The sequence below is a fragment of the Salvelinus fontinalis genome, chromosome 21 (assembly GCF_029448725.1).
Source record: "Salvelinus fontinalis isolate EN_2023a chromosome 21, ASM2944872v1, whole genome shotgun sequence".
Taxonomy (NCBI): Eukaryota; Metazoa; Chordata; class Actinopteri; order Salmoniformes; family Salmonidae; genus Salvelinus; species Salvelinus fontinalis.
The window spans coordinates 32,908,770-32,919,913 of NC_074685.1; the positions used below are offsets into that span (position 1 = coordinate 32,908,770).

An 11,144-nucleotide genomic window follows, 5' to 3' on the forward strand; every position below is an offset into this window, starting at 1 on the left:
TACAAAAGGTCAGCTGGATAATCTCCACATGAATAGATTCATACTATCAGATCTGCTACCTGTGAGTGAGACGAGGCTGGCGAGGGAGGTGTGTCTGCCTGTGTGCATGTGATATGTACTGTGCAACGTATGTGCACATGCACAGGCATACATTTCATTCCTATGAACCTGCGCCTGTCTTCCTTTACGAGGGTGCGTGCTTACAAGCGTTTACGTATGAGTGTGTATAAAACAGTATAGTCTCTAATGTTTGTTATTCAATATTACGTTGGATATAACTACTATTACTTTATTATCAATATTGAATGAATTAAATTGTTCTTTCATCGCAAACCTCAAGTGGAGATGAGGGATTTAACCAACGTACACATTTAATGATAGTAACATATTAATCCAGCCATTGCAAGCCTTTACATGATCTGTTTGTCGCCAATGAACTGTTGACCCCTTGTGGTGCATTACGTCCATAGTGCATGGCCCATGTTTCACCCTAGAAATACAGTGCAACAACACAACACAAGATGGCAGCCGGCTTATACTAAGGGCCAAGCTAATTGAACTTCTACTGTTAATCACTGCTGCTGAAGCTGACCATGCCATTGATATTCATGCCGTCAAAATTGTATTCAAAAGATTTAGTTTAACCGGTAAATATTACAACCATTACTTGTTGGTCATTTACCTTCTGTTATTTTTTACTGCCACTGGACTTTTTTAAATGTCAGCTCAATTAATTAGATATGTCAGAAATAGTCAGCAAATGTATGCTCCCTCTCAGCCTCTTCACCTCAGGTACAAATGAAAAAAGAGCAACAACACAGCTATACACACTGTAAAATGGTAACCAAAATGCCAACATTGAACACCTGTGCAGAAAAGGCTGTGGACGGTCTGACGCAGTACAATATCGTATGCTATCAACAGACGTGCCAGAAATCTTCCATGAAGCCTAAGATCGAGTATGTGTTTCCAAGCATAAATATAGTACAGCCATCAGCTTGGAGTTTGCCAGCACAGTATGTGGCTTTTAAAAGAACTACAGAACAACAAAAGAACTACAGAAGAACTAAAGAACTACAGAACAATGAAAGAACTACAGAACAACAAAATAACTACAGAAGAACTAAAGAACTACAGAACAACTAAAGAAGTACAGAACAACTAAAGAAGTACAGAACAACTAAAAAGCTCTCAACAACTACTAATGCCTAAAGAGCTATTCAGGAAATAGGCCATAACATTGTGTGTAATGCCTCAGAGTAGTGCCAAGAGTACAGTACACAACCCTCTAACTACCCGGAAGTGCCTTTAATTAAATGAATGAAGAAGGGCTGAGTAGTGGTGGTACTTCTCTGCTGGGCCCGCTAGCCAATCATTCAGGCCCAAGCCTCATGTTCAGCCTCTTGCCATCATCCCCTGTGTCTACAGCCACACGTAGCCACTCCTCAGAGCCAGGTGTCTCTAGAGAACTACAGAAAGTTCCAGACAGCTCCTGGCAAGAAGCACCAAGTATAGGGATTTCACCTTAGAGTGCACATTGTCTTTTACTGGTAACAGGGGGATAAGAATAGCCTCAGCAGAAACTCCATTCAGACAGTAAATGCTGGTGGTAAAAATAGACATGTTATGTAAAAACAGGTTCTTAAATAACTAAGATCATGGTCACTCACATGGCACTGCGACGTGTGTGTGTGTGTGTGTGTGTGTGTGTGTGTGTGTGTGTGTGTGTGTGTGTGTGTGTGTGTGTGTGTGTGTGTGTGTGTGTGTGACACAACAGAAGCACTAGTGTTAACTGCATCATGTTTGTTCCCGCTGAGTTTGTACACAGACTCCATAGAGCACAACACATACAGTAAATAACCATAAAGCTGTTTCACCACGCCAGTCATGTACATCAGAGCCAAACAAAGCCTAACGTAACACTAGCTCACACAATACAGCTTCGGGCCCTTAGCAAGTCAATTATCAGGACTGATTAGAACAACACATAGAGCACCAACAGTCAAAACATTTGAATGCAATAGTTTTGACAGAGAGCGATCCGGCTGGTAGATGACACTACAATATTGATGGTTAGGGATGCCTCTCAAGTGACGCTTCACATAACCCTACATTTAATTTCAATACTATTTTAGCCTGCTGGCTAAAAGGTCTACAAAGCAGTGCTGCTGGTAGTATTCTATCATCAGCAGTAAGGATTTGCGTGCTGGAACACAACAGCTAATGCTCATGGAACACAAGAACTAATGCTCACGGAACACAACAACTAATGCTCACGGAACACAACGACTAATGCTCACGGAACACAACAACTAATGCTTATGGAACACAACAACTAATGCTCATGGAACACAACAACTAATGCTCATGGAACACAACAACTAATGCTCACGGAACACAACAACTAATGCTCATGGAACACAACAACTAATGCTCACGGAACACAACAACTAATGCTCACGGAACACGACAACTAATGCTCATGAGTTGTTGTGTTCCAGCATGTGCTGGGGTATGATTTCTCTAATCCTAATGATCCTTAGTGTTTGGACAATATATTTTCCCATCGTAAGTGTGTGTGTCTTCACAGTTACATAAAGCCCTATTGTTTTTACGGGAGGCATGGGCGGATTCAGAAGCGAAGCCAGATTATATTCAGAACATCACCAACCGGATTAACCCGTGATTTAAGCACCTTATTTACTTACAAGAAGTGAAAATAATCAGTACCCTTGTCTGTGTTCACTGTACATAAAGGGCCCCAAACACAAGAGATTCCAAAACCTAACGGACAACCACAAAACATTGAATTCTACTCACTAAAACAGGTAAGGTCCAGCGTCTTGATGGAGAGGACCCATGAATATATTTCATGCTATTATAGGACTTGATTATCTCACTGAAAATGTAAATATTGTTCTTAAATACAGTATGAATTGTTTTTGGCAGATACTAGCAAGCTAAGAATGAGTTTTGCTTTTGTATAGACGTGCATGTGTCACACCCTGATCTGTTTCACCTGTCTTTGTGATTGTCTCCACCCCCCTCCAGGTGTCGCCCATCTTCCCCATTATCCCCTGTGTATTTATACCTGTGTTCTCTGTTTGTCTGTTGCCAGTTCGTCTTGTTTGTCAAGTCAACCAGCGTTTTTTTCTCAGCTCCTGCTTTTCCCAGTCTCTAATTTTCTCGCCCTCCTGATTTTGGCCCCCGCCTGCCTGACCACTCTGCCTGACCCTGAGCCTGCCTGCCGACCTGTACCTTTGCCCCACCTCTGTATTATTGACCTCTGCCTACCCTGACCCTGAGCCTGCCTGCCGTCCGGTACTGTTTCCCCACCTCTGGTTTACTGACAACTGCCTGCCTTGACCTGTCTATTGCCTGCCCCTGTTGGATTATTAAACCATTGTTAATTACGTGTCTCCATCTGGGTCTTACCTTCATGTGAAATATGGCATTCATTTCTACCTCACAACCCTATGAATATGTAACGGAAAGACCATTGTACTTTAGGAACTGTAGTAGTGTGTCCTCATTTTACTCCAACGAGGATACACTACTACAGTGTCTCTGGGAACGCACTGAATGTTTACTAACTTAGAAGCAGATAATTTGAGGTTCTCTCGCCTGATCTGGTGAGCATCTTTTCTGGTGTGGTCAGTTCATCCTCATTGTCTTTCTCCCTCTGTCTTCTGTGCAGCTTGAGATCCTCAAAGCTGGCTCTCCTCATTGTCCTGATGGCCTGCGTGGAACACGCCTGGTCTGCCTCCTGCGTGGTAGACAGCTTCACAGTCAAAGCGGACTTCGACCCCAAGAGGGTGAGCTTTGCTACAGTGCACACATTAGGGGTCACATCCCTAGACAGATAAAAACAAGTGAACAAATGTCCGTTTTGATTGGATAAACATGGCTATGATCATGTGTAATGCAAACGCATAAGCGATGACTACAATGATCCACTGAATAGAGTTTTGAGTCTCCTCTGGATTTCAATCCTCATTGTCTACTGTTTGTGAGTTTTTCCCAATCTTCTCTATCTCTGGTTTTCTCTGTTGCAGTATTCTGGGAAGTGATACGCTCTGCAGAAGAAGGACCCTGTGGGCCTGTTCCTCCAGGACAACATCTCTGCTGAGTCGATGATGACGGCACCATGACCGCCTCCTCCAAGGGAAGTGTCACTCTCTTCGGGTGAGTAGATCTGCATCAGCGTGGAAGAACTCGCATATAAAGCATACACAGATGCTAAAATAATTGTCTAGTTGTAAGGAAGAATGTGGATTAATATCCATTTAATTGGTGCTGAAACGATTTGTCTAATAGACCACAAAATTATGGCACAGACCAATCAAATGTTAATTGGTGGACAGGAAATATAGACAACATTTTACACTGTAAGTGATGGATCACTATATATGCTTGACCTCTGGTTTTAAGTTGTGAGAGCTAATATGAGTTTGAGTGTGTTGATATGTTCTGTGCAAATGAGTGTGTGTTGTTGTGTTGACAGGTTCTGTGTTGTGTGCGCTGACATGGCTGCCCAGTACACTGTGCCTAACCCCACCAACCCCAGCAAGGTGTTCATGAACTACCAGGGACTGGCCAGCTACCTGGCCAGTGGAGGTGACAACTACTGGGTGATTGACACCGACTATGATACCTACGCCTGCCGTACCCTGAAGAACGATGGACGCTACGAGGATGGTTACTCCTTGATCTTCTCCCGTAACCCCCGTGGCCTGTCCCCAGCAATCCAGCACATTGTCCATGGGAAACAGGAGGAGATATGCATGGCTGGCCTGTTCGAGCCTGTCCTGCAGTCCGGTGAGCTGGACACTTGTCTATAGGGACACAGCATGAAAACAAAGGCTAACTGAGATCACGTCTAGATAATATCAATGAGCATGAAGGAGAGCATCATAATTAATAAATGAAAGCTAAGAGGGAGCTAAGAGTTGTAGTTCAATAAGGATTGAAAATATTCACAACAATCTGCATTATGCCCCAGTGCAGAAAAATGTTCTTAGGCAGATATATCTGGTCAGGGGGCATGAATAAGTTATTTTTCTCTTTCCTCTACAGGAGCTTGCTGAATTGTCAGCTCAGCCTGAACCAAATTCCTTAAGCATTCTGGCATGAGATGAGGCGTCCAGGGCTGATGGATAGGTCCAAAGCAGCGCTGTAGAAATGAATAGACCATGTTGCAAGGCAGGAGAGAAAAGTCTGCCACCCATTGTCTCAAGGAAAGGGTTGCTCAATAGGGTAAAGTGTGTGTATGTGTGAAAATAAATATTTTTGTTAAACAATTCTCTGAGTTGCATCCATGTTTGATCAAGAGCTAAAATTGATTAAATAAATAGTTTCATATATACAGTGCCTTCAGAAATTAGTCAGACCCCTTAACGTTTTTCACATCTTGTTACGTTGCAGCCTTATTCTAAAATTGATTAAATAAAAAAATCCTTAGCAATCTACACACAATAGCCCATAATGACAAAGCGAAAACAGGTTTTTAGATTATTTTGCAAATTTATAAAAACAAAAAACAGATACCCTATTTACATAATTATTCAGACCCTTTGCTATGTGACAAAAAATTGAGCTCATGTGCATCCTGTTTCCATTGATCATCCTTGAGATTTTTCTACAACTTGACTGGAGTCCACCTGTTGTAAAATTCAATTGATTGGACATGATTTGGAAAGGCACACACCTGTCTATAAGGTCCCACAGTTGGCAGTGCATGTCACAGCAAAAACCAAGCCATGAGGTCAAAGTAATTGTCCGTAGAGCTCCGAGACAGGATTGTGTCATGGCACAGATCTGGGGAAGGGTACAAAACATTTCTGCAGCATTGAAGGTCCCCAAGAACACATTGGCCTCCATCATTCTTAAATGGAAGAAGTTTGGAACCACCAAGAGCTGGCCGCCCGGCCAAACTAAGCAATCGGGGTAGAAGGGCCTTGGTCAGAGAGGTGACAAAGAACCCGATGCTCACTCTGTCAGAGCTCCAGAGTTCCTCTGTGGAGATGGGAGAATCTTCCAGAAGGACAACCATCTCTGCAGCATTCCACCTATCAGATCTTTATGTTAGAGTGACCAAAAGACCCCTAAAGGACTCTCAGACCATGAGAAACAAGAGATTAAACTATTTGGCCTGAATGCTAAGCCTCACGTCTGGAGGAAACCTGGCACCATTCCTACGTTGAAGCATGGTGGTTGCAGCACCTGCAGGGACTGGGAGACTAGTCAGGATCGAGGGAACAATGAATAGAGCAAAGTACAGAGGGATCCTTGCACAAAAACCTGCTACAGAGCGCTCAGGACCTTAGACTGGGGTGAATGTTCACCTTCCAGCAGGACAATGACCCTAAGCACACAGCCAAGACAATGCAGGCTTGGCTTCAGGACAAGTCTCTGAATGTCCTTGAGTGGCCCAGCCAGAGCCCGGACTTGAACCTGATCGATCATCTCTGGAGAGACCTGAACATAGCTGTGCAGTGACGCTCCCCATCCAACCTGACAGAGCTTGAGAGGATCTGCATAGAAGAATGGGAGAAACTCCCCAAATACAGATGTGCCAAGCTAGTAGCGTCATACCAAAAAGACTCCAAGCTGTAATCGCTGCCAAAGGTGCTTCAACAAAGTACTGAGTAAAGTGTCTGAATACTTGTGTAAATGTGATATTTCAGCTTTTTATTTGAATGAGTGTAGCTTTGTTGTTACAGTGTAGCTAGTTTATTTTGAAGCTATTGTGTTGTTGTTTTGTATTCAAATGGTCCCACTCACCAGTCCCACAGACGCCAGATTGCTGATAAAGGCTTCTCCTCACAGAACCTCTTTGTAAAGAGCCATGGTTAATAACATAAGTGGATTTAGCTGCTCAGTTGTTATCCCCTAGTCTTGGCTGTAAACTGTGAATAATGGCAGAGAGTCCACTGGTCCAGGTCCAGCTAGGTCCAGTCTAGGTCCAGTCTAGGTCAGTTTGGGAAGTCTCTCACTCCCACCAGCTCAACTCCTCAAGCCTCAACTCCTGAACCATCTAACCACAGAGATCCTATTAAATGATCATGTTAGTGTTCTAATACAGTATGTAATTCTATGTGAGATCCCAAAGCCTTTATCCGGAAAGTCCCCAGGTTTAATGAGAATATGGTCAACAGACAATGTCACCTTGAGTATTAACAGAATAGCCGAGTTGTAGTTTTGCAATAGGCTAATCAAGCTAGTTATTCAGGAATTGTTTGGTAGCTATATTTTCTCTACAGCGAATGTAATCCTGAGAATGTAAAATATTTAATTTACCAGTACAGTCCCCTCTCTCGTGAACTCTAACCCCACAAAAAAAAAATGTATATATCATCATTAACTTGGCTAGCTCATTTAAAGTGTAACTGACAGCGTTTTAATGACTTCACAAATATGAAATAAACCGTAAATCATATCAACCAAAAATATCACATTCCCAATTCATGCTACAAAACCAACTTAATAATGCTCTCTCTAATTCTCTCTCTTTTTTTTCTTTCTTTCTTTCTTTCTTTCTTTCTTTCTTTCTTTCTTTCTTTCTCTCAGAGGACCTGAGCCCTAGGACCATGCCTCAGGACTACCTGGCGTGATGTCTCCTTGCTGTCCCCAGTCCACCTGGTCGTGCTGCCAGTTTCAACTGTTCTGCCTGCGGCTATGGAACCCTGACCTGTTCACCGGACGTGCTAACTGTCCCAGACCTGCTGTTTTCAACTCTCTAGAGAGAGCTGGATCGGTAGAGATACTCTGAATGATCTGACATTTACTAACATTTACTCCTGAGATGCTGACCTGTTGCACCCTCTACAACCACTGTGATTATTATTATTTGACCCTGCTGGTCATCTATGAACATTTGAGCATCTTGGCCATGTTCTGATATAATCTACCCTCGGCACAGCCAGAAGAGGACTGGCCACCATTCATAGCCTGGTTCCTCTCTAGGTTTCTTCCGAGGTTCTGGCCTTTCTAGGGAGTTTTTCCTAGCCACCGTGCTTCTACTCCTGCATTGCTTGCTGTTTGGGGTTTTAGGCTGGGTTTCTGTACAGCACTATGAGATATCAGCTGATGTAAGAAGGGCTTTATAGATACATTTGATTGATTGATGGTTTTAAAAATATGTTCTATTTGACTCAACATAAGGCATTGTTGACAGAATAGATGGATGCAGTTCAATGCATGATTTATATAATTCACCAACACATTTCTTGGTAGTCCCAAAAATATAGAGCCCCACAGTGGAGGTTTCATAATACCCATTAAACCTAGCGGTCAAACAGGGAAATGGTTCCAATCGTTTTTCTACCATTCAGTTTTCCCATAGGGAATTTTAGAAACACTTAAAATAAAAGTTTCGTGTTTCGTGTAGGCTTACCCTGGTGAGACGTTGTAATAACAATGTAAATCTCTCTCGTAAATCTCTCTCGGACAAGGTGACATTTATCAATATATTCGTCTCCATAGTCCGGCACAGTGGATGCGTCATAATACCCATAAAACCTAGCGGTAAAACCCGGTAATGGTTTCAATAGTTTTTCCCCTTTCATTTTTGCGTTTGTGATTTTAGAACTACTTCATACGGTCTGTGTTTGGTGTAGGCCTACCCTGGCATGACATTTGATAGCCTCTGTAATTCTCTCTCGGACAAGGTCAGTTTAATCAATATATTCGCCACAATTTACTCTAAAAACAAAAATGAACTTCTAATTAGCAACAGAAGACCTCAGCAAGACTACAAATTCCTGCAGGGAGCTCCTGCACGTCATCTCTAGCCGACAATGTCAACTTCCGTTCACCAGCACGAACAGAGACCCGTGTCCTATCCATGAACTTCTTCCGTTCCCTTTCTCTGTCTTAGCCAGCCACTGACTACACTTTAGTTATATAGTTAGCAGAGCAGTAGATAAAAAAATGCTTAGATAATTGTTTGTACAGTATGTCGACTTTGGTGTCTATTTCAGACCTTATGTCATTTTTCAAGGATGAACATACGAGTATTTAAAGGCGAGACCTCTGTAAGTCTGGCCATGTGGAGAAGTGCATCTAAACCTAGGGGCAACTTACAGGTTGGGCAGGGCCAGCATGAGGGATGAAATTTATTTTGTGTCGGTGTGTATCTATTAAGTTAAGTTTGAGTATCTTAGCAATATAATGTGTTCTTTACTACTATCAACATTCTACAAAGAAAGAGCCACTTAATCAATTATAAAGTCATTAACCAGATTACCCCAGATACCAGACTTAGACGAGTGATAACTCAGTTCTAGAATGTTGTCCTTGAGGAGAATATATCTAAACATCTATTGACATTCAGAATTGACTTTGTTTAAACATCCAGCCTTTATTGTAGTTTCATGACCAGAGACAAATCTTTAAAGGCACAGTGTTTATTTACTCGGGGTGGAACATGCCTTCACACAGTCTTGATTTTGTGGGATTCTTTCCGCTATATGATTGACATGTCAAGTGATAAAATCCCCAAATATCAATTAAAAGTTTATGAAAAAACTGCACTTGTTCTCATGATATATTCTACAGCTGTGACGACATCAATCAAATCAAACTTTATTTATATAGCTAATTTCTTACAATAAACATATTTCAACATGTTCAAAGTCATGCATAGAAAGGCGTGTGGCACTTAACATCCTTCCTCTTGCTAGGTCTCTGTAGGTAATAGGTGATTCTCTTTACCACATGTGAATCCCCCTGTAGAGTGCAGTGTAGCATTGGCTATTTTTGCGATTCACGATATTGGTTGTACGGATGTGGAATGCGAGTGGAGGAAGCCAGCTGTGCCCAACCAGGTGCAGTCAGTGGAGGACCTGTACCCGGTCGAAGACTACAACCCTCTGTCCTGAGAGCCCACAGAAGAGGATCTTCAGCGGCTGAGGAACCGTCTCCGGAGAGGTTCAGTGGAATGACATGGCTCCTTGAACCTGAGCCAGAACAACCACTACCTTCCCTGTCATCACCGGACATTGTTAAAAAACAAGGGCACCTGGGACATGCAGGGATCCTGGCTGGCATGGTGCTATCAGTCGAACAGTTGGACAGTGCATCAACCCCAACTGGCACACCGTGAGGAGAGCGAAGTTGACAGCCAGCAATTTTGGAGCAGTGGTTAGGGCCAAGTTCATTACTCCGTCGCTGCTAAAAAGGGTCCTCAGATCACAGTCGTTGAATGGGGGTGTTGTCTGTAAAGTGGGGCACCGATCATGAAGAGGAGGGCATCAAGGCATTCAAAATGGCTACATTGATGGATGTGCTGGAGTCACGGCTTTGGGTTATGGGGTCCAGGATCCTGGGTGCCTCACCGGATGGTCTGTTGGGCAACACAGTAGTGGTGGAGGTCAAGTGTCCCTATGGTGCAAGGGAACTTACCATTGACGAGGCAGTGAAGTCAAACTATTTCTATAACCAGGAGGAGGGAGTATTTTACCGCCTCCGGGAAGACCATCCTTACTGGCACCAGGTCCAAGGGCAGCTTGGAAGGGACTTTTACTTTTTCGTTATGTGGACCACCAAAGCCTCCATCCTCATCCAGCGTAATGACCTCTGGCAGACTCATATTGCTGGACTAGAGGAGTTTTTCAAGGACCACATGCTCCCAAAGTTGGCACTGCAACAGTGAACCTCTGTAAATATCTTGTAACACACACACACGTCTCCCAGAATAGGTTATATTACATACAAGGTTTGCTCAAAGCAGCCAACTAAAGTAATGTACTTAACATAAGGTAAATCACAAAAGCTGGTCTGAGTGCATCTTCTTACAGTTTCATTCAGTGGTACAACACAATTGTTGGCTTAGGAATGGGTCCTGGTGGAGGCAGAAAGAAGGTCAGCCCGGGCCTTCCTCCAGGTGCGATGACAACAGCGCATATGGTCATGGACTGAGGGAACCGCCACCTCGACATCTTGGGCGGGGAACAAGGGGGGTTGATAACCCAGAACACACGCGAAGGGGGACATACTCGGCGAGGTTTTGGTGAGGTGTTGTGCGCATATTCCACCCAGGGTAGCTGAGCACTCCAGGAGGAAGGGTTAGCCGAAGTCACACAGCATAGGGCAGTCTCCATCTCCTGGTTGGCCCGTTAGGGCTGGCCGTTGGTCTGGGGGTG

General features: G+C 43.4%; 1 pseudogene; it reads left to right on the forward strand.

Moving 5' to 3' along the window:
• The first annotated feature begins 849 nt into the window (after positions 1 to 849).
• LOC129818270 (purpurin-like) lies at positions 850 to 9,881 on the forward strand (annotated as a pseudogene).
• The last annotated feature ends 1,263 nt before the right edge of the window (positions 9,882 to 11,144 follow it).